This window comes from Zonotrichia albicollis, chromosome 4, assembly GCF_047830755.1.
Source record: "Zonotrichia albicollis isolate bZonAlb1 chromosome 4, bZonAlb1.hap1, whole genome shotgun sequence".
NCBI classification, from domain to species: domain Eukaryota; kingdom Metazoa; phylum Chordata; class Aves; order Passeriformes; family Passerellidae; genus Zonotrichia; species Zonotrichia albicollis.
This window is the reverse complement of record NC_133822.1, coordinates 42,693,438-42,721,391: the sequence shown is the minus strand read 5'-3', so window position 1 is coordinate 42,721,391 and position 27,954 is coordinate 42,693,438. Positions and strand designations below refer to the sequence as shown.

General features: G+C 32.9%; 1 protein-coding gene across 1 annotated transcript in view; it reads right to left on the bottom strand.

Annotated features, from left to right (window-relative positions):
- The window catches only part of MGAT4C (MGAT4 family member C), a 323,143-nt gene that overhangs the window by 230,123 nt on the left and 65,066 nt on the right, over nt 1-27,954 (bottom strand). Inside the window, 1 exon segment of the mRNA XM_074539650.1 lies at nt 12,415-12,516. The gene's annotated coding sequence lies outside the window, so the exon portion shown is untranslated.

Sequence of the window (27,954 nt, the reverse complement as noted above, 5' to 3'; positions counted from 1 at the left end):
ATTTACTTCCGAAGCCACAAATTTTGTCCTAGCAAAAACTCATACAGGAGACAATTTCTTGCAAAGAGCAGGTGCTTTTTTGGTCTTTTGGGGTTTTTTGACATTTCACTAAACACACTTGTAGCTTAAAAAGAAATTATACTTTTTTTGATTACTGGATAATAAATTTTTCATTTATTTCATTCACAAAAGGCTTTTCACTAGTAAAATGCTTTTATTAATTACAAGTCTGTATATAACCAGATGCGTCTTATTATTTTTCTATCATGTTTTTGCCTTTATCTTCTAGTTATTAATTTCTTCTAGTGAACTATTTTGTACATTAATTTTTCAAAGTATTTTGTTTCACAATCAGAAGCATTTTATAGGGCTGTTTTTGTGTGGAGATTCCTTCCCTGTTACATGAAAGGACAAAATACACACTAATGGGTGTTTTGGATTCTTTAGGCATTTTCAGTCTCAATGGTATGTTAAAAGAAAGGAGAAAAAGAAAAAAAACAAAGGTAAAATTTCTAGTTCATGAGAAATTGCACAATCTCTCTTGACTGAAGAGGAAATTAAGGAGTTCCTGCCCTTCTGCAATGCTTAGAGAAACTCATAGGTTTCTACCAGAGATTTCACTTAAAAAATTATGTATTTTCAGTAATTCTATTAGCTATGTGTGAGTGAGAGAGATTATTTGGCAGAAAAAAGAGCAGTAATAGGACTAAAGCATTGTTCCAAACTTGTGCCATGCTTAACCTTTTTGAGACAGTCCATCTACTGTGCAAAGTCCATGATACCTTAACATAAATTCTTTTTCAGTTTTGTTGCTTTTGGAGAATAACAATTAAATGAAATTAAACCCCAATATCTAGTGGCATACTTGTACTTTCTGTTTTCTGCTTTCAAATGTGTTCACAACTTACCATGCTCTACCATGCCATATATGAAGTTAAGAAATTATAAAATTCCCCATGTATATCAACTAGTCCAAATATTTGTGCATTTAAGTCGTGCCTCATCTTGCAAATAACTCTAGACTTTGTGGTCTGACAAACTCTCTAAGTGGGGAGAGACTTCAAATCCATGCACAGATTCCAGATGGAAAGGCCTGGGGGCTTTTATTGTCCTTCAGTAACCATTCCTGAAAGCTGAGGGACCTTGAGCATGGCTGAATGCAGGATTTAAGAAGGAAAAACGACTGGATGGCAGACTACCTCTATTTTAAGAAATGACACCACCAATTAAATTTTCTCTTTCCAGGGCTCATTAAGTTGGAAAAGGTAAGTCACAGTGGTGTCACTATGGGTGGAGTTGTAACACACCCAAATCATAAAATTACTGCCATTTGATAAGTGAGTAGGAACAATATCAGTACTTTGTGACTAATTCTGGTATCATTTGGAGTTTTTCATTAAATATTTAATTTGTAAATTCTACTGTAGAAGTAGCCTTCCAATTAATCTAGAATGGGGTTTGATGCCCATAAAAATATATATCTTGAATCATATTTTTGTTGCTCTAATTATTCCATTTATATGAGTTAGATAACTGGATTATATCCAAATTTAAAAGCACATATTATCTTTGTAATATGGGCGGGTATAAAAGAATGTAAAATATTACATCTTTGAACAAATTTTCACCAAAAATATCTAATTAATCATGTATATATGAATGAAAATTTGCCATGGTTCCATTATGAAAATGTCTTTGTTACATTCTTTTACTGTCACATGGATAGAAGTTGGTATTTCAATTTTAATTTTATTTTTAAAATAATTCTGAAGTCAATGATAACTCTACTATTCCTTTTTACTAAGCCTGCAGAAATATTTTTTGCATTTGTGTTGATATTGCATTTATGCTTCGAGATACTCTGAAATAAAGATAGAATATGAATGTATCAAGTAAAGATTTCACATTGTAGCTTTAACTATAGAGCAAATCTTTGACACATATGGTAATTTTCTAAACATTATTTAGTACTATAATAATACATTCTTATATCTAAGCAAGTTGTCAGTGTGGGCTGAATGGCTTTCATCCAATCTGGCAAATATATGTGATGTTGACACTCTATACTTTTACAATATTTCCCCCTTCTTTCATGTACTAACATTTACAGAGACTATAAAGTTATTTTGTATAAAAAATTTACATTTTTAAAAATAGATTGGTATTATTTGTGCCTGTGTTAAGCTTATTATAAAGTAACCCTTAGCCCCAGAACAGATAATTGAAAAGGTAATAAATGCACTAAATTGTGACTAAAGCATGTGAGATGTTTTGAGTGAATTAATTTATAAATGTTGTACACTACCCATTCTGCCATTAACTGCAACCTATGATGTTCATTATACAGTTAGGAATAAAAGAATAGGAAAGCAATTATAAACCTCTTGATATAACATATCTTATTAAACAAATGCCTTATCAGAATATAAAAACATATATAATATCTTTTCATAGACATTTATTTAAATTGGAGAAAATTGCATACATATATGGGAAGAGTGGCTTTTAAGAAGGGTTTATCTAAGTGAATGATGCTATTATTTAGACTGTTTAATGGAAAGAGAATCCTGAAAACTTCACAGGCTTTATTCATGCTGTGCAAATTTTTGGTATTTCTGTTTTGGCATTCAAATAGAATTTAAAGGAATAGTAGATTAACCCAAAATCTAGAAGACAACAATATTTTACAAGTATGTCTTTTATTTAAATATCAAGCAAAAAAAAGGTAATTCATTATTTGGGAAGAGAAATTTTAGTACTTGTTAATATAAAAGTCAAAGTACTCTCTCTTTTTCTGTTTTGCAGGTGATGTAAATCTTCAAGCTGAATTTAAACCTATTACACTGGGGTTTTTTGGCTTAGAAGTAATTTTTCAATTTGATAAAGCATTTTTTAAACAGCCTTATAAAAATTGAATTGGCAGATTAAGCTCAGATTAATAATCTTATCTTTTAGATAATTGTATCAAAGTCCTTAGATTTCTCAAGCCTCTGATTTTAAGTAGAGTGAGATGATGTGCTATAGAACAAATACATTTGTCTGTACATCACCTTTTTCCTTAATTAGATGACTTTTGCTGAATTATTTGTGACTGATCTTCAAACACTAGCCAGTTTTAATGAGCACAAATTGGGTATTTTTTTCTTGTTATTCCCTGCTGTCAAGCTTGAAAAATTTGTACTTAAGTGCTAAAAGAGTATTTCAGATATTTTCAAGTGCTATATAAATACTTGTGTTCTGAATGGACTATTCTGCACTACTTGATAACATCTGGAAATAAATAAGGTCTTTAGGGAAATGAAAGGTGGGAAAAGAAGCTTCAAAGAAATATATATATAAAATATAGAGATAAGAAAATATTGGTGTATGGATAAGTTTTTATAGATTGCTCCTGAATTTGTGCAGCTGCTGCATCCTTTTTTGCATTGATTGAGTTGAATTTCATATTTTTTTTACATCAAGTTTTAAAAGCTTCTTTGATAACAGATGATGCTTTAAAATCTATAATCATGGAGGCAATGGAAGACTTTATGAGTATGTTTTCAGTTTACAGCTGGAGCCCCTGTACTAATATCTGCAGAATTCACCAATAGTCTCACTAACAAAGTTCAGTAACCTGCAGACCCTCACCTGGTTTTGATGGCTCTTTTCCATCTTCTCATACAACTCAATATATCATGAGAAAGTCTTTAGAAGCTGTTTAATGTTTTAAGTTAAGGAGGATTTTAACCCAGGGATAATGGGAGAGGAAGGTAGTTGAGAACAGCGCTGTGTGAGAGAGACAGACAGGATTGCTGAGCAGAGGGTCTGGAATGATGTGAATGGAAGGGAATGAAAAATCAACCAGAGATCAGGAGGGGCACCTGCAGCATTTGCATGCAAACAAGGCACCATTACAGAAAAAGTGCCAACCAGATTGCCTCTGGAAAATCAACAGATTGAGGTGTCTCTCTCAAATGCATAAACTTTACCCCCAACTAAAATTTAATTCAACCACACCTGGAGCATGTTACGCAATATCTAAACTGGATTAATTTTAAACATTCAACATAAAATAGAAATAGAAGCTATCAGAGGTTTTCTTATATTATTTAGCAGACCACCCTCAGTCATGAGTAAGCATGTAAAATTAATTCATATTGCAGAACAAATACATATTAAAGACTTTAAATTGTTTAAAGCACTAAACCTACCTTTAATGACATTAAAAAAGTTTGAAAAATATGTCTTCTGTCCCTACTAGAAATAATAGACCTTTAACAAAAATTATAATCATCACTTGATTACAGAAACTTTATAAATTTAGCTTTTTTTTCCTACAGACTGTATTATTTGTAGATCTTATATGAATATACAGTCATTGAATTATAGCTGACCTTATTTGTGAAAGTGTAAGAATCTGAAATAAGCTTCTCCTTTTCGGTGTGTAATCCAACCATTTTGCTTTTGCTGGTTTCTAAGCTAGTACAAGTTTAAAAGTTTGCGAAATTTTTATGTTATTCCTCAATTTAGAGCACTGTATTTAGTATTTTAAAATATTAAATTGTGTTCTCTGTTAAATCTGGCTGCAGTTGAAGCCTTAGTAAATGGTCTTCTTTCAAGTGAAGAAGGGAGAAGAAAGAAAGAAAGAAAGAGTGCTCTAAATTGTAAGGTAATGGAGCATAAAATGTTCATTATTTAGTACTCTGAATGATAAAAGATTAGTCATCATAATTCCATATTTTTATATTATCCTACAACTTCAGAAAGACAAACTCTTTATAATGCACTCTTAAAGATTACTTGAAAATGGGCTTTCACTTAAACAAGGCTCATATAATGCCTTTTGAAAATCAGATTTAGCATATTGAATACCAGCATTATTCTTTTGGTAATATACACAACTACATGGAAGCAGAAACAATAAATACTGTTTCATCTTAAAACAATGGTATAAAAACCTTTCCTTTGAAAATTAGAAAAAGTTTTAGTGAAAGAGGCATTATTTTAAAATAATTATCATATATAATTGAGAAATGCATAATTTTTTGCACTCTCAATATCTGAAAACACAGTAATTTCTTCCTTCATCAAATATTTGCTTTTATTTACAATTTCAGTCTATTTATCATGGAAAAACCTTGATGCTTTTTGTATGCTTTATGACTAAGAATTATCAGATTCAGACTCGGATTATTTCAGAAGAAATAATTAACTTGGTTAACAACTTTTAAATAAATTACCAATTAATAACTTCATTAACTGGGTTAATCTTTCAATTTCTGTGGGACAAGATTGAATTAGAAGTGCAAAAATAACAGTAAAAAAAAAGAAATCAAAAGAAATAAATACTTTCGTTTTCCCATCCCAAAGTTTCTGTACCTCACTGGTAATTAGCAATAGAGAACTAGTAAATGCCACGCTTATTTTTATTCTAAATTGATGGAACACATTTTAAATTTACAACAGAACTTACCCATTTAGTTTTAAGACTTTATGACTAGCCTAACAGCCAAGCAAGATAATTTTCCTTGCTTCTCCAAGAAGCCACATGAAGACTGTGCACCATAGGCTCCAGGGCTCGAATTCTACAAATCTCATTCACAGAAAACCCATTGGTAAGAAGGAGGTAGAAAATAACATAATTAAAATTAAACACAGGGATATTTAGATAACCATAGAATGGTTTGGGTTCCACTACTGGAGCTTGCGAGGAGACAAAATAGTTTTCAAAAATGTTATAGGCCAATAAGGGAAAAAAAACCCATAGCCTTCTTTGTAACTGAGATTAATAGAAAAAGAGGCTAATATGTGGATTAAAAAGTTTCAAAATGTGAGATTGTTCTTATTTCAAAAAAACCCACTCAAAGTAGGTCTTCTCTTTAAAACTGTAACAGAGAGGTACAATAGTTGGCAGACAAAATTTTCATGTAATAGAATGATTCACTGGTTATTAAATGTACATTCTCCTTTATAGTTTGATGGTCCTAGCCAGATCTCCAACAGTTACTAGTTAGTAACCAGTACAACACATCTGAAAATTGCCACCTTTATCTTAAAGACAATTTGTTATTCCCAATGTACCAAGCTCAGCCAGTCGTTACACTTTGGTCAGTGTACAGGTATTCAGGGTTCTGGAGCTCAAGTTTTCACACTTTTTTACTTTGTTTTTGTTTGGTTAGTTGGGTTTCCCTTGTACTTCTACTTGGGTTTCTCTTGTACTTCTTCCTGATTTGCAAGTTTTACTCCATACTCTAATTAAAATTAAATTTCTGCCAGGTCACTTGGAAGCCCCATTTTCATGCCACTTTACTAAGCCTTATTGTTTATAATACAAAATGACATTTCTAAATTAAGTTCAATGATTTCAAAATAAAAATTTCTCCCAGCAAGGAAAGTAGACTGAAAAATCCTATGCATATATTAGTACAAAAACTCTGAAAAGCCTAATGCTGCTTTTCTGCTGGAGTTCTAACAAGTAGTGTAACATTTATTAATTAAAACTCACTACTTAAGTGAGAATAGTTGTTTGTTTTATCAACTATTGAAAATAAATGCAGATCTTAATGATCTATTTCTTTTAACAAAATCTTTTTGTCCTTTTCACAGCTAGGCATAAATACACTTCAGAAATTAGAACAACTGAGGAAGAACTTTGGCAAATTGAAATGAGAAAGCATAATATAAACAAAATAATTTTTAAAGATCAAATTAGAGATAGTAATACTCATATCTTTCCCATTCCTCTTCCTCTCCACTTCTGCCATAGTGTTGCCTCCTTAATTCTGTCATTAGAGTGACCCCTCTGAGATCTGACTAGGCAGGAAACTTTTATTTCTTTTTGCCCCTATGGTATGATCTAGGCTTACTAGGTAGAACTAATTTGTGAAGGGATAAGATGTGCACATTATGGTGCAACAGAGCTAGAAGTTATATTCAGCTGAGAATAGAAAAGGAAGTAAGGAAAAGGGACTGATATGTTGAGATTTCCTCAGTTATACCACCACTATGCAATCAGGTAATTTTGGGGGGTCTTATCTCTGTGTGTATATATATATATATATATATATATATACATATATACATATATATATATATATACACATGCATGGCTTGATTTTATGCTTGATATTAATGGAAATTGTATATGACATCAAAGAGGAAAAATAAGCATTTTAAAGTAATTAGTATGTTATTGCTTTTAGAGATATTTAATCTATAACGGCTGTCTGTGATAAAGAGAATAGAAAACAAGAGAACTTCCAAAAATATTTATCCTTTTTAAGAGATTTTGTTTCTTTCTTAAGAAATAAAAAATAATCTTTTATTCTTGTATATTTTGAAAACCCTCCAATGCACCACCAGGAAAGCTCTCATCTCCTCAGTAGGCAAAAAGCACCTTATGATTTCAAGTTGTCTTTTTTCTAAGAGGAGCTTTAACTTCTTCATTTCTTCATTTCTACAGTTCCACACAATCATTTTGGAAACAGAAAGCTCTCAAGAGTTCCAGTTTGTTTTATAGAATCTGAGAGCACAAAGCCAACAGTAAGAGCCACAGAATAATAAAAAGAAAAGTGAAAAAGATATTAAAAGCCAGAACTGGACACCAAATTTATGATAGTTATGAAGATGCAAACTGAAGAGAGAATATTTCTTGCTCAGACTAGGAAGCTGAAAAAATTGCCACTAGACAACTATGCTGGCAGTTTTTCTACCATATTCAGAGTTTTGTAAACTTAGCCTGATTTAGGTCAAAGCCTTTCTAATATATCAGAAATTATGCAGTTGCAATTTGCCCATTACATTTCATCCTTTCTTTGCAACTTCCGTCACAGTATCAGCAATTAATCTAATTGTACAACCACTGCCAATTTTCATTCATATGTAATAGTTACAGGTCAGGAAGGTCAGGCTCTTTCTACATAGTCATAGAAATTAATAAAGTTATGCTAGTCCCTTCATTTTTGAATTATCACAATCTACTTTCTAGATCTTTGTGTGTTTTTTCTTTCGCATAGATGCTGTTCTCTCCTCTTGGAGACATATTAGCTTTTTGTTATTATCTGTAATAAAAATACACGTACCCACTAAGAAATACACTCTAAACCCCAAATTTTATGACCACTTAGTCATTAATTTCTCTCATCCTTAAGAATGCTTCTGTTACTGTCTTTATCTACTGTCAACTTGTTCCATGTTACTTATCTCTTCACTCCAGCAGACCAAGATATACCATTCAAGGTTGTAGTCCTCTCGCAAGGAGTGTTCTTGCTCAGGACATAAGCATGGCCATATAACTCCAGGTATCATAGAGGAAAAAATAATCTTGCAGATTTTTACTTATATAAGACAGCATTTTTACTTTAAAAGATAGCATTTTTAAAAGACAGCATTTTTAAATTACTTTGCCATATGATGACACACAGCATATCAAAAAATCAACTGAGAGTGAATTGAATATTCAATTACTTTTTCAATTTAAAAAAAAGTTATAAAGAGAGCTCCTGTAGACAGGCAACTATTTTACAGAGTATTACTGTTCTTTGCAAGAAAAGTATTATACATATTTTTCTCTGCTCATTGAATGCATTTTCCTGCCACTAAATAACTCAGCCTAATTTCTCAATGTCAAATCATTGCTGATCCTGCATTCCTTGCCAGCTTTCAAAGCAGACTGTTTGTTTTGTAGAAGCTGTGTACAATATTTTACGGAAAGGGCAGGTTTGTTATTCTTTCTACAAAATTAAAAAAATTAAAATATTTTTTAATTTGATAATGCAACACCTCTTTATGCAACATCTGTTAAATAGAAAAGCATTTTTTGGTAACATTTCCCTTTCTCCCTGACACATTTTTAGAACACAATTCTTCACTTCCTAGTCTCTTGTATCTAGTGACCATTACTCCAAGAAATTTGTGTCCTTCTACTAATTTATAAGTGTAGGTGTGGTAAAGTTCACATTTATTAGTTGTTTTGTATGTGATAAAATGTCTAAAACTTACTCTGAGTTCTTACAGCCAAAGAACCATGTTTAGAGATAAGAGATTTTGGGGTAATTTCCCTTCCCTAAATAATTCTTGCAATGCAATTCTTTAATAAAAAACCTTAGTAAACAGTTAATAAAAATCTAATCTGCAAAACACAGAAATAAAAGTATTTAAGACAATTAAATTGACTTTTGGCTTGTTTGTCTCCTTGAATAGTAAGTAAACAACCTAAGAACTAAAAATAACCAAATTAGCATTACTAATACTTCAAGATTTGAAATATGAGAATAGATCTCGATCTCAGAATTTCTACGTGTTCACATGCAAATTTTCCATAGCACTTCCATAATTTCTCATCACTAACAATTATTTCATTATAAAGGTGCAGATTTTTTTTTTTAATAGCAAATATCATCAAAAGTAGTATAAAGGTGTTTACATTTGCATAGGGAGTTTTAGGTAGGGGATTGCACCTGCACCTAAATTGCATTCAGTAGTTGTAGCAAATTCTCTGCAAACTCTACACCTGAAGCAGATGGAAGAAGATTGCATTAGGAGATCAACCCTTACAAATTACAATAGTTTGTGATACTCATCTGCATTTTAACCAGATATAAAAGATTTAATCCTGAAATACATCAAGAAACCCTATTTTCACCTCCTGAAATACATCAGAGAGTTTACAGTCAATCAAGGAAAATATCTTGCACATTTTTACATTCTCTATCTTCCTCTCTTAGGTATACAGTATTACATGCATGTAGGTGTCAATGATTTTATTAGCAACTATATATAAGCTCATCAAAATAGAAGCCAAGAAGTAGTTTTGTATGTCAAATCCTCTTTGTTAAGGATTTGACTTCTGAGTTCAACAAAAAAAGGCGAATTCATGGTTAAATTAGAAACATTTTATTTTCTGCAAAATGCAGTGCAATGCAGTACCATCAGACAGATAAAGCAGACCATGTGTAGTCAGACATTAGGAACACTGTGTGGTTTGAAGGTATAGAGAGTAAAGACTTGTCGTGTTTCTTCTTGTGACCAGAGGAAGCATAAATTGCAATTAGTTTTGTCAGGTACAAGGACTGAACTGCAAAATACATCATCTGAACAATTTTATCACACGTTCTTGAAAAATAAGCATCAAAAAGATATTGCTAAAATAGTCTTATACTGAGAAATATTTAAAGAAAATTGTTTTCTCTATTGAATTATAACATTTTTAACTAATAAAAAACAGTAAGTCAAATGTCAGTGAAATTCAATGAACTAAACAAACTGAGTATTTTGCAGTAATAAACAAAATGGAATATTCTGTGTAATAAACAAAAGCATATTGCTAATAGTGACATTTAATTCAAGTATTGAAGAAAAAAATTTATCAATATTAAGAATGTATTTTCTAACAATGTTGTCTGAAGAATGAGCTACTAATAATAGAAACGAAGTTTTTTTTGAGAAGTAATACAGAGTAAAAACTTGTAGCCATCCCCTCATTGAAAAATTGCCTGTATTGGTGGCCACAGGCACTAGAGGTGGAATCATTGATGATACCCTTTAATCCTAAATGTACACTTGGTTCCTAAGTTATCCTTACCTTTTCTTAATCTAGCAAATTATTTTCCACATATTAACTTGTTTTATTTTTCTGGACCATAAATGTTTTTCTGGACCATAAATGTAATGACATAAAAGTCTTATTAGCTTCTGGGCTCAGTTCTGACAGGAGTTTTTAACATGTAATTCAAAAAAGATTTAAAAGAATAGTGCAATAATTAATTTACAGTAGTCTGGATGGAAAAACTAGCATCATCGTATTAGATCTGTTGTTAGAATTTCCTAAGAGTTTGATATAGTAGGAATAATATTTTTCTCTAGAGACTTTTCCCCACTATCAGTTTTATCGACAATAATATTAACGTACAATTAGTCCTTTTGTTACTCTAGGTTTAGTATGTCATTATGATGATTTTTACCCTGCTTATGAGGTTCAGACAAGAACTTGTTTGGTTATATTCCCTAAAATTCCAAGTATAAACTCTCTTTCCAGACACGCAATAGAATTATAGAGTGGTTTTTGTTGGAAGGGACCTTACGAGACCTTCTAGTAAAACTACCTCCCATGAGCAGAGACATCTTTCCCTAGATCACATTGCTTGAAGGTCCTCCATCTTGACCTTGAACACTTCCAGGGATGGGGCATCTACAACTCCTCTGGGCAATTTGCTTCAGTGTCCCACAACCCTCATTATAACAAATTTTTTCAGTATGTCCAATGTAAACCTACACTCTTTCAATGAAAAGTCATTGCCTCTTGTCCTTTCTGTGCAAGAGCTGGTTAAAAGCCTTTCTCCATCTTTCTTATAACTGTTCCTCTATAGATATTAAAAGACTGTGGTAAGGTGCCCCTTAAGTCCTTTCTTCTACAGACTGAACAACTGCAACTCTCTCAGCCTGTCTTCACAGGTCAGATGTTCCTGACCTGCATTATTTTTGTGGCCCTCTTCTGCACACTCTCTAAAAGATCCATGTCCTTCCCAAATACAAGAGAAAAGCCTTCTTTTAATAAGCAATATTCCCTGGAATATGTTGCACGTAACTGGCCCTGAAAGCATGTCTTAGTGCTCTCATCAGAAGCAAAAATGGTGATTCGTAAATTATTCATAACCTCCTTTCTCCTTGAGGCAATATCTGACCCACAAATATGTAAGGGATGAAAAATGTCTCTCTTAGAGATAAAAGAAATGCTGATTTATATAGCACTCATTTAATTCCCCTTGATTAAAATTAATGTTTTAAGTGAACATTTTACATATTATGTTTTGTAAAGGACTGATTAAATAATATGCTTTTTGTACTCTGTCTAGTAAAATAGCAAAATAGGTATTCTTGATGACACTGCTTTTACTGAATCTTATTTCACAAAGACATTCAGCATCATGTAAATGACCAAGACTTGACAAGTCAGCTTTGTTTCCTGTGTGCTTAATTAACTCTTTCCATTCCACTTGATTACTTCAGTTACACTTGGCCAGCTTTTTTTTGTTTTCTGCTCGAGAAGAAGAAAAAAGAAAAACACTAAAATCCCCAAACAAACAAAAACATAACAGATAATTACATTTGTCTAATATGTACACTACAGTTTTTGTACCCTATTTCATTTGCCCTCATCTCACACCTTGATTTGAAACCTGAATTTTTGTTTTAATGATACTTTCTTATTTCCTTCATGTAGGTGTTTTATTTTTAACTTATAACTTAGAAACTACCATGACAAATTTTAAAGCAATAAATTTTGAAAGAGACTGAAAAGACCCCTTTACAGTATGGGTGTCATTCATGTTAATGCATAATATTAATAAAAATGCTTACTAAATACTGAGATTTCTGTTTTCTCATAGTGATTTGCTTTAACATTATATATTTAACATTAAATATTTCACTTACCTTTTTAATCTTGCCAGATCTAGTAGCTATCTGAAGAGCCTGACACTAAGTTTTAAGGTCACACAATGAAATCCAGGCTATGGCTGCTTCACTTAAAATAATCTGTAGAGAAAAAAGAAATCCATGTAAATAATTAAGAATATATTTTCTTTGTTTTTCTTTTTTACACAGTGGTTCACTTTACAAAATCATCCTATTGTGTACAAAATAGTTAAACTTTTTTAGGATAGCATCTCTTACCTGTTATGGGTTGGTCCACACATTGTGTAATTCTTGCGGAGAAAAACTTTCCAGAGAGAAATTAATATTCTAGGGACAGAAACCACAGAATTTGCATTTCTTACATGTGGTGACTGTTCTGGGAGAATTCATACACATAGTCTCATAGACCCAGTGGAGCACTGCCATTTCCATATGCAAAAGTGCAAGGCAAAATTTGAATGAGCCTTTTTTCAAACTAGAATAGGGAAGAACAGTTTCTCATCTGTGTGATGAAGAATTTCAGTGGTGTAATATAAAAACACTTGCACACAGTCCGTTTAGAATGACAGAATAAAGATTCTGAATATTAATAGTTTGGGGTTGGAAGAGGCCTTCAAAAACCTTCTGGTTATTTCTTGGCAAATTGCCAAATTATAGTTTGCTTTTAGAAATAGAAATGACATTTGAGATGGGTTTTGTGGACAAAAAATGCTTCTGCTGTATTATAGGGAAGGATTTAGATTGTGGAGTCACAAAGTAGTCACGGAAAGTTATGAATTAAGCTGTCCTTAAGCACTTCTCATCTATCAGTAGTTGCCTGCCCACTAAAACAAGATTATTTAAGTTAAATATGTCGTGCAAGCATACCATAATTTTCTCTTTAATAAATGATTTCTGAATTTCAGGGCTTGGAAACTATGCATATTGAAAGGTGGGGGCACAATGCACAAAAAAATATTCATTCCATAAGATGGCATGCAATTCAGGCAGAAATGCATTTATTTTCTATCAGAAAATTCAGCAAAAAAAGAACTAAAATATTGTAGTTCAGACTGCTATCCCCAGTGATGGGATACATGTAGTTTTAGTTTTTCTCTTGGGAACTCTTTATGCTGGAAAACTTTAATTTAGCTATAAAAGTGCTCTTCTAAATGTATAACAAAATTATTTCCGTAAATATAATTTTAGAGAAAATATTTCTTTATATTGCACTTAGATAAGTCTTTTTTGAGAAGAAAATTCACCATCGAAGCAATGAAAAAAATCTAAAATAAACAGAAACTAAAATATAGATAAGTGATACAACAAAATTGATGGAAGGTTTTAGTACTATAATCAATGTATCCAATTCTCTGTGACAGAGTGCTCTAGGTTGGTATTTAAAGTCTAGGTGAGATTTTTGTTATGCATAACAAGAGAAACCTGTACTAAAAATGTCTCAAAGCTTGTAAAGACAAGTAAGAGATAATTCATAAATTTGGAGTTTCTCTGGTACAGAGAAGGATCACCAGGTAATATGGGAAACACTATGTATTAGTAAGCCAATCATGGTGTTGGGGTTTTGTGTTTTTTTGGTTAAAGTACAGAAAAGAAAAGGGAAGTAGTCAATGTGAAGACAAATTCAAAACAAAAACACTATGGGAGTCTCAAAGAAACAGCCTTTACCTATACCAGTACTAATTCAAGTTTATCTATAAAAGAAAAATTTCCCCTCCGAAACAAGAGATTATATTCAAGTTCAAGATTTGTGAGCAAAAGAAAACTATGATATTTTTCAGGATGAAGCTGCATTAAAACCAGAACTCTCCTTATTCTTCAAAACATCTCTCTCTGTAGGTATGTCTATACAAAAAATAGCAACACCCCAACTTAAGTAAAGTGTCTCTGTCACTTGAACTTCTCAAGCTTTGAGGGATATAAACAGCTGCACATTCTTATAGCAGTGTGCTGATTTTAGCATGAAATTTTCAGTGAAAGGATTTAAGCTTTTTTTGTTAAGACACTTAACAAAACATATGAATTAAAAATTCACATTATACACAATACTTATTAGATTTCCAAAAATAAAAAAGGCACACAATAATACCTAGAAGTAACTTGAAAGTTATAACCAACAAACAAACTAAAAAACACTGAAAACTACATTACCACTTCCTTTGTAGTGGAATATTGTGAGGGAAGTATTAGTACATATAAAGTCAGAAAATACATTGAAGAAAAGTTAGACCAACTCTATCTACTGGCTGTAATAATTTATATGAGTGTAATGAAAGAAAATATAAAATGGAATGAAAAAAATCATATATGTGAAGTACAGACTGATAAATTGACATGAAAAATCTTTGTTTCTACAAAATAGGTAGGAAAAGGGGTTTACAGAAATAGGTTTATTCTGACTATGGAGAAACATAGGAAATACATGATATAACACCTACTAGGCCAAGTACTCTTGCAAGACATGTACAATTCTGGTAACTAACCGACACTGCAGAGAAGCTAATACTAATATAGTTGTTCTTTGTTTAGCAACATCTGTCCTTCAATCACATATGAAAATAATTCTAGTTATCCAATACTGATTTACCATCAAAGAACAGAATTTTTGATACTAAAAGAACACTCAGAAATAAACAAAAACTAAAGTAGGAAACAGGGATTGTTCATGGCAATGTGTGCACAGAACAAGAGGGTTTTTTGTTGCTGTCACTGAACCACTGCTCATCTGGAGACATGATTGCCAGCCACCTGGTTCAGAAATATAGAGACATATGGTACAGTTATTAATACTGACCCAAAGTTATTCCAGTGAGCATATTCCAAGTTTGAAAAAAAAAAAACCCTGATAAATATTCATTTAAATATGTAAATAAATTTATTCTATTATAAATTCTATTCTATAAACACACATGCTTTCAGTGCCAAATCCAAACCTCCTAAATGCTAGCAGTTCACAATAGTTTTGGGATATCCAATAAAATTAAATCTAGAGGAGAGCAGTAAAATGAAAATATAACAACATGCTGATCAGCATTCAAATACAAAATGTGGCTGAGATTTGAATTAGCATAGCTGCTTTGCAAATACAGCTATAAATCTTATTGTGGTCTTAAGCAACAAGCCAAAATTAATGAATGAATGTATTAGAAACAAAATGGTAGAAATTGCAATCCTGCTAATCAGAAAAGAAAAACCCAGAACTAAATAACAGTTATAAAAACAACTCCGTTTTCTCATACTTATTCCATTTACAGATCTCATTCCATATTTTCCATTCAATGTGCATTTTTCCAATATGAGTTTCCCCAAACCATTTTATTGAAATGTTTGTACAATTTCAGCTGTGCTTAAATTATACAGTTAACTATTCGAATAAAGTTACAGGCAGAATTATGCATCAAAGGTGGGAAAATAAATAAATGGGATTGGTCCGGGCAGGGCACATAAAGTAACAGTAAGGATTATGAGCCTCATGCAGGTATAAAGTTCTTTATTTTCAGGTATCTGATTTTGGTCCAAATGAAATGAAGAATGTTCCTCTCAAACTTCCCATGATGAAAAATATCTTAGGTTTTTCCAGTTGCTCTTTCTTCTAGACTTTTTGCCTAAATCAACAGATTTTCCAGGTTAAAGTGTATAGCTCTGCATCAAGAACCACTAATATTGTTATCATTTTTCCTTCTACATACATTGGTGCCAGCTCTAGTTGCAAAAGCAGGTGCTCCAATACAAACATGTGATGGGAGGGTGTGGAATAGAGTCATACTCTCCTTAGGGATGCCCAGCAGCAGGACAAGAAGCATTAGACACAAACTGAATTCCATTTAAGTATGAGAAGTGACTTAACTGTAAGAATGGTCAAACACTGGACCAGGTTACAGAGAGAGCTTAGCCTGTGGTGCATCTATCCCTGGAGATATTGGAAACCTGTTGTTTGAAGCCCTGAAGAACCTGTTCTCACTGACTCTGATATGAGCAGGGGGGCTGGACTAGAAGATGCCCAGAGATCAGTGCCATTCCCTGCTGCTCTGTGATTTCATGGAACAGAAATAGAAGTCCTATAACATGGTCAATGCACCCAAACTGCGGCCCTTGTAATCCTGAGGGTTATGCTGGGAGGCAGTTACTGCACACCATGACCAGGATTCCATTGCCTACAGGGAGGGTCCTCAATTTCTGGCAAGGCATCCAGGGGTCCAGGAAGAGTGGCCTGTCAAAATGTTATCCTGAATTTAAGTACTCTGCAAATCATTTTGGGTGAAACTCTTCAAAGACGAAACCCAACCAAATCAAACCACATCCTAAACTGCTACACTTTAGTTTGAACTTCAGTTAATGAAGTTGGTATGTTGTTTTGCAGATAGCAAAAATGTAGGAATAAAGACAGACCATAATTTTCATAAAAATAACCAAACTGAAAAATATTGTTAAAAACGCAAACCACTTTTCCTCCAACCGTCTGCACTGCCCTTTAAAGAGTACTTTAATATTTAGTAAAATGTATTCCATAATATAGATCAATGAAGTGATTTGATTTATGCTATCATGCTTGTCTCAAGAGCCAAAACAAATGTCCTGCATAAGAGTTTCTCAAGTACATTAACATGTAATCAACAGACAACCTGTTTTAAAAAGAAACAGCATATTAACCTTTTATATTCAGTACAAAAATTGTAAATCATGCAGATGAGTTTATGTAAATGTTTGTGCTCATATATAACCAGTATTTTTGGGGGTGATGTTTGTGGAAGAAATACATCATCTTGTAGGAGATAATTTCATTTTCAAACTAGACAGCTGAAACATGTCAAGGCCCTATAATCCTAAATTATACCTTTTTTAATAGCCAAAATAGCCAACTGACTAGCACTGCAGAGTTACATATTTTATTTTTCACTTTTTAATCTGTCCTGCTACTCCTTTTCTTATTAGCATAACTGCTTAACTTTACATATTTCAGCAAAAGATAACTTAGTGTAATAAGCCTATTACAGGCTCATTAATGTCAGGCCTCTAAGGAAAGATGTGTATCACTTGTCTTTTATCATTCTCCTTTCAGTTTCTTTCTTATTCTTCCTCAAAACTCTTCTGTCAGGGTGAGAGACTGCATGAGCACTTTATTCATTGCTTCCTGTCCCCTGACCCTTACCATCTTACTTTTTAGACTCTTGCTTTCCCAACTCTGTTACAGGTCAGCTTTATCTTCTATACATAACTTATCTTGGAGATATTCTTTTATTTCATGAAAAGTTTTTATACAAGACATTTAACCTCTGTTAAATATTTCTAATCAACCCATATCTTCCCCATTGTGAAAGTTATGTCACTTTTGTTGCTGCAACTTCATAAGATTTTGAGCATCAGCCCCCTCCTACATGATGTTCTCTATGATCCTGAGAGAATGCATTCTGTTTTCATGCAAACAAAAATTGGCAAAAATCCTCTTTTTAATTCTTTACAAACTATGCTCTTCCTATCACACTGTAGCCCAAAAAATCTCGTGGATAGATATTTGTGCATCAAAACACCAACCTGTCTATTCTTCACATGGATTATGCCAAGTGTATGAGAATGTCAACACGGTTTAGAAAAATAAGAGGTTTCTGAAACTCCCAAATAAATGTTGTGTAGTTATAACATATTAGGGTGCCTAAATGGCGTTTATATCTTTATATCTTATTTCTTTTATATGCAAAAATATGGCCCTAATTTAAGTTTGGAGCTCAGTGCCATTTTTTTATTTCATTGTATTTCTATATCTGAGGCTGCCTAGATGATTCACAATGTTAAAGCTTTCCTAATGGGTCCCTGAGAGCAAGGCTGATAAAGGTATACATTTATCAAAAATTCTACTTTGGCCACCTGCATGTTCATCAGAGATGACAATACATTTCTAGTAGGGGCTCTCAGGAATTCTAGATGCTCATTAAATGCACTACTGAATGACAATTGTATAATGAAAGAAAAAGGTCACCTCTTTGTTAATTGCTTGTCCGTGTTGCATTGGAAATGTTTACATATCTTTCACCACACTAAGTGCCAGTCAGCAGAAGTAAAACATTTATCTGGATCCACACTGTTGATTAGCTAGAGAAAGGTATAGATTAATACCTTGTGTTAAAATATCATATAAAGATGCAAATCAGAACAGGAAACAAAAACTATGCACATAGAAAATATTTTCTTTTGGTATACATGAAGGGTTTTGAAACTTTAAAAATTTACCTTGGAAGAACATATGACAATCTTTTAGTGAAAAGGAACACTAAATTTATTAAAGAAATAATAAAATAGGGGTTAGCATATTTAGGAACAAATTGCCCACAACAGTAAAGGAATGAATTTGATAATAAATAAGATTCCTTCAATGCATTAGTGTTCCAACATTTACCATACAACATAACCTGTTTTGTAAGCAGATCCTCACCAACAAAATATGAGATCTTAGATTCTAAAACTCTGATAACTCGGTAATGATCTTTGAACTTGGCATAAGTTTCAAAAACGTTCTTACATTATGACTCTTCACTGCAACAGAAAAACAAAACCAAGATCCCTTCCTAGCCATGGGCTTGCTGAAGGAAGACAATCCTGATGGCTGACAATTTAGTGTGAGTTTCCTGGTTTTAAATTATTTGCATTTTATACAGTGAACATTATTAACATATTACTGTTATACTCACAGTTAACTTCAATACTTTAATTTTTGCTTTGATGCCAGTACATTTAACACAAAGAGACCTATATGACCAGACCAAAAAAGATACTTAAAGGTACCAGCAGAGGAGTATAAACAAAGAATCTCACAAACAGAGTTAGTTTAGTCAGCTAAATCAGGCTTCCTTTGTGCCCTACAATTGCTGAGGAACTGAGCTTAGTTAATCAAAGTCAATAAGCCTTGTTGCAATTGCATATTCAGTGTTTCAGATATCTTTTCATAAGATCTACAATTAGTGATGGTGTTTTTAAACATTTCATGGTTCTATCCCTAATGCAGGACAGACCAAGGCAAGGAAAACAGCAGAGAAATAACTACAGTAACCTGACACACGTTTGAATACATTACATTCAAGTGTTGCACTAGTACAACACTTTTTGCATCAAAATAATTTGACTATTATTAAGTCCTGGGAAACACCTTGAGATGCTTCAGTTTTTTTCATCTCTGATTTATTATCTCTCCAAGGTCTAAATCCTCTTTTCCAAGAGTTAGATGAAGGCTTAATATTAGCAATACACTATTAATATATAAAAAGGACCTATATATTTAAAGATCAGAAAAAAAGAAATAAAGAGGAAAACAAAATTCCATAAAGAAGTACTTAGGGCATCAAAACAATAAATATTCAGTAAGGTATTCTTTTCCCCTCACTGAGTTAGTTGAGGAGATCTAGTCATGTAAAGATCTTCATATAAGAATTTTAAATATTCTTAGAAGAAAGTCAGTCATGCATACTTGACAAGCTGCTTGTCATCCAGCAACAAGTAAACAGGATGCTTTATGCATAAACATTGGCCTATAATGAAAATACATTGCTGAAATAGCATGCTGAAAAATTTCCATTATCCTAGAAATCTATATTGCAGTGTAATGAAACAAATAAACAAAACCTTAAGCAATTATTTTGCAAACATCAATTACAGATCACTGACTATTTAACAAAGCAATAACTAAAAAGGAAAGACATTCACTGTGCTATACAGGCTGTGAGATGTGAAATTAGAGAAAATGGGACATGACGAAAAACAATGACACCAAAACAAAACCAGAATTGGTGACATGTCTGGGAAAACAAAAAAGAATATCAAGTTGTCAAAAGACAGAGGGTTTATATCTTAATTCTTAGATGAGCTGCAGTAATTATTTCAATACTAACGAAGTTTTCATTATGTGGCACATTTGTTTACTCATGTCTTCATGTCATAAATTATATGAGAGGCAAAATTTTCTGTTTATTAGAAATACAAACTAATCTGAAAGTCTTTGGAAAAACATTCAATTTTATGCTCTGACTGATATCACAAGTCTTCCTAGTGTTACTACAAATGATATACTAGACAAGGATAAATTCTTGTCTGTCAAATCCCCATAGATATATAAGGTAACAACCTTAATTTTACAGGGTTTTTTTTCAAAATCAAGACCTAGCTCCATTGCATATTTCAGGTTTTCACATTGCTGGAAACATTTCACATTGTAAACTACTCCAAGAATAAGTACGGCAGAAAAAATAATAAAATAGAAAAATACATTCTTCAACATATTAAAATATGTAGGGGTAGTTAAGAGACAAAATATAAAACAAATACAGGTTTTATCAAAGTGTAATTTTATACATTCATCTTAAGCTTTTATATGTAAAAGAATATACATATAAAAACAATATATAAAGAGATTTGTGTTTGAAAAGATAGGGGAAACAAGCAAAAAAATTTAATTTTTCATCAAATTATTGTTATCTATATGCAACATCTTTCTGACAAAAGTCCTAATAATGGAAACATTTTTTTGCCATGTTTAGAATAATTTCAAAGCTGTGAAGTTTGATAAACCCAGAGTTACTGACAGTAACAGTAAGTGACACCTTTTATGGATATTTCTCTTTTGTATGTTTATTTTCTAGATGCTGGATCTCTTTGGTGTTTTAAAGAAAGTCAGTCATGGATTCACTCTGAAGAAAGTGAGTCATATCATATCTGAAGCTTGAATGAATTGATCCTTAAAGAGTTGGTAAAATCCATATCAAAATTCCAGTAGTTCTCACAGTTCATTAAACCCTGGATTTCTGAAAAAAATCTTCTCACTCCTAAATTGAGGGTGTGCGAGTTAATCATAAAACTAAAACCAGAAATACAGTTCCAAAGTTTTGAAATTTTACATCAGGAAAGAATTTTCTTCTGGTTGGGCTCACACGTTCACTCATCAACATGTGCCATAGCAGGATCTGGAGATAAAAAATAAACAGTGCACCCTGCAGATTCCCAAGAGCATTTAAAAACAGACACAAATACACAAGCACTCCCCTTATTACAGAATTGCCTAAAATGTAGTCTTAAACTGCCTTAGATGTCATTAACATTGTTTTTGGTGCATGAAACTACTGAAACAACAGTCCAGATGTACTAGAATGATTTAGAAAAAATCACAGCAGTGCTGGGAAAGATTTTGGGATTATTTGAGCATCTGTGTTCTGAGAGTACACTCTGTGGTGAAAAAAGAAAGTAAAAAGAAAATAAGAAGTTTGATTCATCATCTACTTTTTTTTCTCAGTGACTTGGGGAATGGAGTGGTGGTCAGTCACTCCTCCAACTGACAGATTTTGAACCCCCCATCATTCTGATTGACACCAGTCACAAAAGTGAAATCTTCAAGAAAACAAAATTGGTCTATTTCCTGAAAATCGGGGGGGGAACCCAACAAACCCTACTTTAAGGCGTCTTCATCATAGATCCCTCAGCACTTTGTCATGTAGATACCACGGAACAATGATAGCAAAGAAAGCTTAATGAAGAAGTTAAAGGAAATAATTTAGTTTCTTTTCCTATACTTTTCCACTGTAGAACTTCATTCGGTGTAACTTATGAAGTCTGAAGGGTGCCAAGAAAGTCTGTATTCATATTGCCACAGAATTACTGAAAATCACCACTGAAAAAATAAGTAACCCAGAGTGCATTTGGGTTTTATTTTATTTAGTTAACCTCTCTTCCACATTATTCAAAAATTTCTGCAAGAAGCTGAGCAATTCTTTGGACTCTTAATGCTGGTAAAAGTACTCAAGTCACAAAAATCAAACCCTAGTGTCTTTCACAGATTCATCAGGATTTATAGAGGAAGAATCTCCAAGACATTAAAAGAGAACAAAGCACACAAACTGTTGAAATACATTAAAAACCAAAAATGCTTTAAGTCAGTGTCACAAGATTTGCCCATCTGCTCCTTAATCATCAGACTGGAAAATTGAAAAAGGCAGGTTCTGATAAGAGCTATATCTGAGGACAAAATTTTAATTAAACTATGCTTTTGAGCTTTAAACTTTAAAATATGCTTCCTATGTTTTGTATTTTAAAATTCTGTACACAGATGTGATGAAAATCAGATTTTTGGTTACCTTCTCAACAATGACAAAGGCAAGGATTTGCCAACACCAAAACTAACACTGTAGCAAATACTAAGTGACTACATTTTACATTTAGGAAAAAAGAGACAGAGATTGACTTTTTAGTAATCCCAGACAAGATGCATTTTTGTAGCAAAAGGGATTTGCTGAAACAGGAAAGGAAGCATAACTGTATTTGTAGGACTTTCATTAATATATTTTGCAATATTTCAAGTTATTTTTAAATTGATAACAATCTTCGTCAGCTCTGGAGAAAAAAAAAAAACCCTACAAGTACCAGTAAGACAAAACTCAAGCCTACCAGAATGTGTAACACCACTCACAAAAAGACAGATACACTCACAAATACAAATTGATACTTCCATGGAATTATGGCCTGGCTCTTAGTGCCTGACAACCTTGCAACTGAATGAATTTCTAATACCAGACACTATTCTGAGACTTTTCTTTTAGCTCATACCAAATCCCTGTTAGACTTGCTTCCAAAAAGGTTGAAACGCCAGCAAAGCCTGCAGACTTTAATGACTCTTGGAATTACAAGCCTGATTTAATATCACTTTAAGTTTTTACCATCTATGAGAGAACTCTTAAAATTATTTTCAGTGATTGCTAGTATTTTGCTTAGGGGGTTATAAGAAGCACTGGGCATTTAGGGGATTTTGAGAAGTATAATATTAACAACTGAATCAGCTTTTGATGTTTTCCTTTAAGTAGATTAGGTACATTTTCCATTTAGTTCGTGGATTTAAGGGTCAGAAAACTAAAACTCAGTTAACAGATCATATTGAGTGAAAAGTGAGAAGAGTTACATTTTAGGCAAGTAATTCTCCCTTCAACACAATGAAAATATAAAGCCTATAAAGGCAACCAGTACTTAAGCCTATAAAGGCAACCAATATATAACACAGTCTGACCAGCTTGGATTTTAGAAAACCTTGTAAAGGGAAATATTAAAACATTGCCTTTATAAAAAGTTTTACATCTACAATAAAAGTCTCCAGAACCAAAGAGATTTAAATCTATCAGAAATTTCTGCAGCTGAATTGTATAAAGCCCTCTTTACTCTTGTCCTAGGAAACCGTTTTTATCAAATAGAAGAAAAAATGAGTAAATTTATTGCTTGTTTGTTCATGGCTTATTAATTTTGATTTCCAGAGAAGTAGGAGCAAGTGCATTACCTTCCCAAAAGAAAAGCTTGTCTTTTTTGTTTTTTTTTTTTTTTTGTAAACCTTTGTGTTTAAAATAAAGCTGTCATGATGTACAAGGCTTGTGTAATGTGTAATGCGAGTTTCAGCATGTACAGAGACAACACTTTCTGTCTTGCAAAGCAAATCTTTTGTTTTCCTCAAGCCTCTTCCTGTCAGATAAAAGGTCTATTATATTTCCAAAGGTCTTGACTGGAGGAAGGTGAACTTGGTGTTGTTTTTCAAAGTCTTAATCCTGAGGTAAATTGATCTTCATTAGAACAGACACCTGTATTTCCTTTGAGCCTACTGTGGATGTTTTTCTCAATTCAAGGATACACAGCTGCTGAGGTAGCTAACATCCAATCAGACAAGATATCAGTGGTTACAGAGTGCTGGATGAGACAAAGAAAAAAGTGGTTTACTGGAAAAGAGTGATATCAGTTCATCTAATGTTCCTGCACAGCCCATGGAATTCCTACTTATGGTAAATACTTCCTTTTGAGAGTCAAGCAATTGAAATTAAAATTTTCAGTAGCATAATCTATTTTAAAAAAACCCAAAATCCTTATAAATTACTATTTTGCATGTGCAACGTAATTATACAGGGTGAAAATGAAAGTAACTTACCTGGAGCAGAGACATGCGTGCTATTTCTGGCTACATGTAACCACTTCAGAATTGAGTTGGATGTTCATTTGTTTGGGGTGAATTGATTAAAAAAAAAGAGGCAACTAGATGTGTTATTTAGCTTTTAACTTTCAGCATAAGTTACTGGACTACACGGCTCCTCGTGTCACTCTAAGCAGAAAGATATTCAAGTGTTTCAGCTTTGGTCTTCTACCACTCCTTTAAAAACCCATGTGTATGCAATGCTGTAGAATAATCATCAGCCATTAAGTATGGCAACTAAATTATCTTTTATATCTGGTGTATTGAATACATGCTACAGTTCAAAAAAGACAGTTTATCTTCCTTAGTGAAAAAAATCTACGTAAAATAACGTATTCATTATTTTGGTGTACTATGATCTACAGACCCATAAGCACAGCAAGGAACATGTGATTGAACACTTCAGGTGCTTCTATATAGGATAAGAAAAAATGCGAGATGGTTTGTAGGACTTCAGAGTGAGTGAAGGGTGAAATGATAGACATGATGCCTCCAGCACTAAAAAACCCTCTGAATGCTTTCAATAATTAGTAAATACAAACAGAAACATGTAAGTATTTGCTAGCCTGCAACAGAATACATTTCTTCAGAATAACATCATTCCAGCTGAAAGACAAAGACTGACTGCTAGATTACAATCAATAATTTCTTGCCTATAAGGGATCCCGTCCAACTTGTGTTAAGTTCATGAGATGCAATGAATATCACTTTAAAATCACTATTTATGGACTCACCACTGGCCAAGCCCATCAGCGATAGTAGCAGTGCCCCAGTGATAACAGATTTTAGAAAGGGTTAAAAATCCTAAGGCATTAGCAAGCGGAGAGGTGAGTGAGAGCATGTGGGAGACACATCCTGCAGACACCAGGACGGGTGAAACAGGACGGGCAGAATGTTCTCCAGGAGCTGGAGCAGGGATTCCCCTGCAGCCCTGAAGACTGTGGAGGTGCAGCTGTGCCCCAGGAACCTTTGGCTGTATCTTCCCTCCCCAGCCCAGCAGAGGAGGGCAGGGACAGATTTGGTGAGCACCTGATGTCCAGCCATGGTCAACCATGAAGTTACTTTCTTCACCAGTGACATGATTACTGCACAGAGTGTGTCTGTCCAGACTGCAAAAAAATTGCAAAAAGCTCTGCAAAGTGCTGAGGAGTATTCAAACACATGTATAAGAAGCATTAAAAATTGAATATATATATGTATATACATTTTTTTACTATTCAAGTCCAGTTTCAAGGAACTCAGTCAAGTCAGTGTATCAGGAGCAATTTCATGCCATCTTTAAATACCTCTCTAGGGACCAGAAATTTCCCAATAGGGAGCTTCCAGTCTGGCATATAAGGTTATGATAAAGCATCAAGCTGGAGTAAACTACAAATACTGCAAATAAAAGTTTTTATAGACAATAGAAGGCCATTTTTCTTCAGAACAATTAACTAAGGCTGAGCTAAATTCTTCGCAATGGGAATTTTTTAGATCAAGATTTTGTTAGATAATTCAAAAGCAGTATGAAAAATGTCACAATAATAGGGTCTTTGTCTCAATGTGCAAGAAATGAGGTTACATGATCAGCATGAAGTTTTATGACTCCATGAAGCCACTGAGAAAAAAAAAATTCTAAAAATGGACAAAGATTCATCAATTTAGCACTAACAAATGCCGACTCCATGGTAATTTTTCATAATATCTCATCTTTACCATAATCCTTACCTTTCTTTTTTTTTTTTTTACTTTTATGATGTATTTTTAAAAATAATTAATTAGAAAATCTGTAAATATATGCATGTTTGCATTGGGTGAACCTTCTAGTAAATGAAAACAGGAAAATCTTGTCATAGGAATTACGCTAAATGCAGCCAAAACTGGTGTATCAGGACCTAAACAATGTACATACAGGATGTTGTCAGTTGGATTGGCCCTAAAAATCATCATGTCCCACCCTAGAGTGAGTGGCCTGTACAGGGATCGAACCCATCACCCTGCTGTTTTCAACACCATGCTGTAATCAACTGAGCTAATCTCAGGGATTTAGTTCTGTAGTGGTTTACCATAAAAATCATTATTTTTCTAGCCAATTAGAGAAAAAAAAATCCTAAAATCTTGACTTTCATATGATTTAATTTTATATGTAGTAGGAGAGGTGATTTAAAATACAAGCCTACTGAAGAAAATGTCCAATGCAGTTCTGAAAGCTACTCCCTCCTATATGTTAAATTCTAGTTTGTTCTCATCTATGGCCTTTCAGCTCCAACTATTTTATAGGAGAACTGTGAAAACAGAAAGAAAAAATGGTGTTAACCATACTAGTATTTTATTTTGCAGCCTTTAGGTGGAAGTGGAAAAAAGCATTGCTTGCTATCCGTACTCCTTATCTTTTCGAAGAGGTAAATTTTTACAGCTGTGCTAAAAGGAATGAAAAAGTTCTATGATCTATAAACATTTTGCTAGTCATTTTACAGCTGTTAGGCATTAATTTAATAAACTCTTTTTTTCACAAAACTGGAAATGCTCATAAGCAAAAACTCACTGGGGAGTTGCTACATAATACTGAATTTATTTAAATTTTGTTTACATTTAGAAAAGTGTTCTGCCCAGTCAGCAACTTTCACCACTGCTTATATTTAGATACAAACCCAACATCTAAGGGAAGCTTTGGAGCCTCTTTCACTGTTATTTCTTTAAAACAAAAAGCCTCTTCCCTCAAGTTCCATAGCAGAACAATCCTCCTTACTTCACCTAAGATTTTGACATGTCAATTTCTACACACCCACCTTTTTTTCTTCCATTTTTACTGTTGTCCACCATGTGCATAAACACACTCTGGGAATACCTCAATCAGTCTCTGCCTGAATTCTAAGTTTCCTCCAGAAGTTACATTTTTTTCTCATTTCTCAAACTTCTTCTAAAAACAAAATTAATAACCATGGAACAAATAGCAATATCATCCTAAAGATAGACCCTAAACACTACAGAAAATTTAGTGGCATATATAATAAATGCCAGAAATATTTAATATCACTTTATGCAAGCACAGTATGTAACAATAGAATTTCATTCAGATTTTACTGCTGTTTAATTATAAATCAAATGCATAATTAGATGAGAAATTTTTCATCCCATTTGATGTTAGAAATATGTATTTTCACTTGGTAGAAATCAAGACTATCCTCTCCCACTATATCTCAGAAGTAGATATAAGCTAGTAATTATTAGCATTAATATAACTATATAGATATACCTATAATTTTTATTAGTATAATTTTACCCTCCAGGCAACACTAAAAAACATAATTTCAAATTTAGCTTAAAGGCACTCATCTAATTTATTTTCAGGCATACGTTCATTAATAAAATGATCTGGAATTAAACCTTCACACATTTCAAGTGCATATTGAATAATTAAAATCAATATTTAATTGCGGCTTATGATATGTTGGAAAAATCACGGTTTGCACCTAAGTTTTTTTTCTCACTTTTAGCAACACTTGCATGTCTAGAATGCAAATCTAGTTAAAAGTTCTACTTTGTTTTCCTCTCTGCTATCCCTTTTTCTTTGTGTATATATAGAGAGAAAATATAGAAAAGGTTTG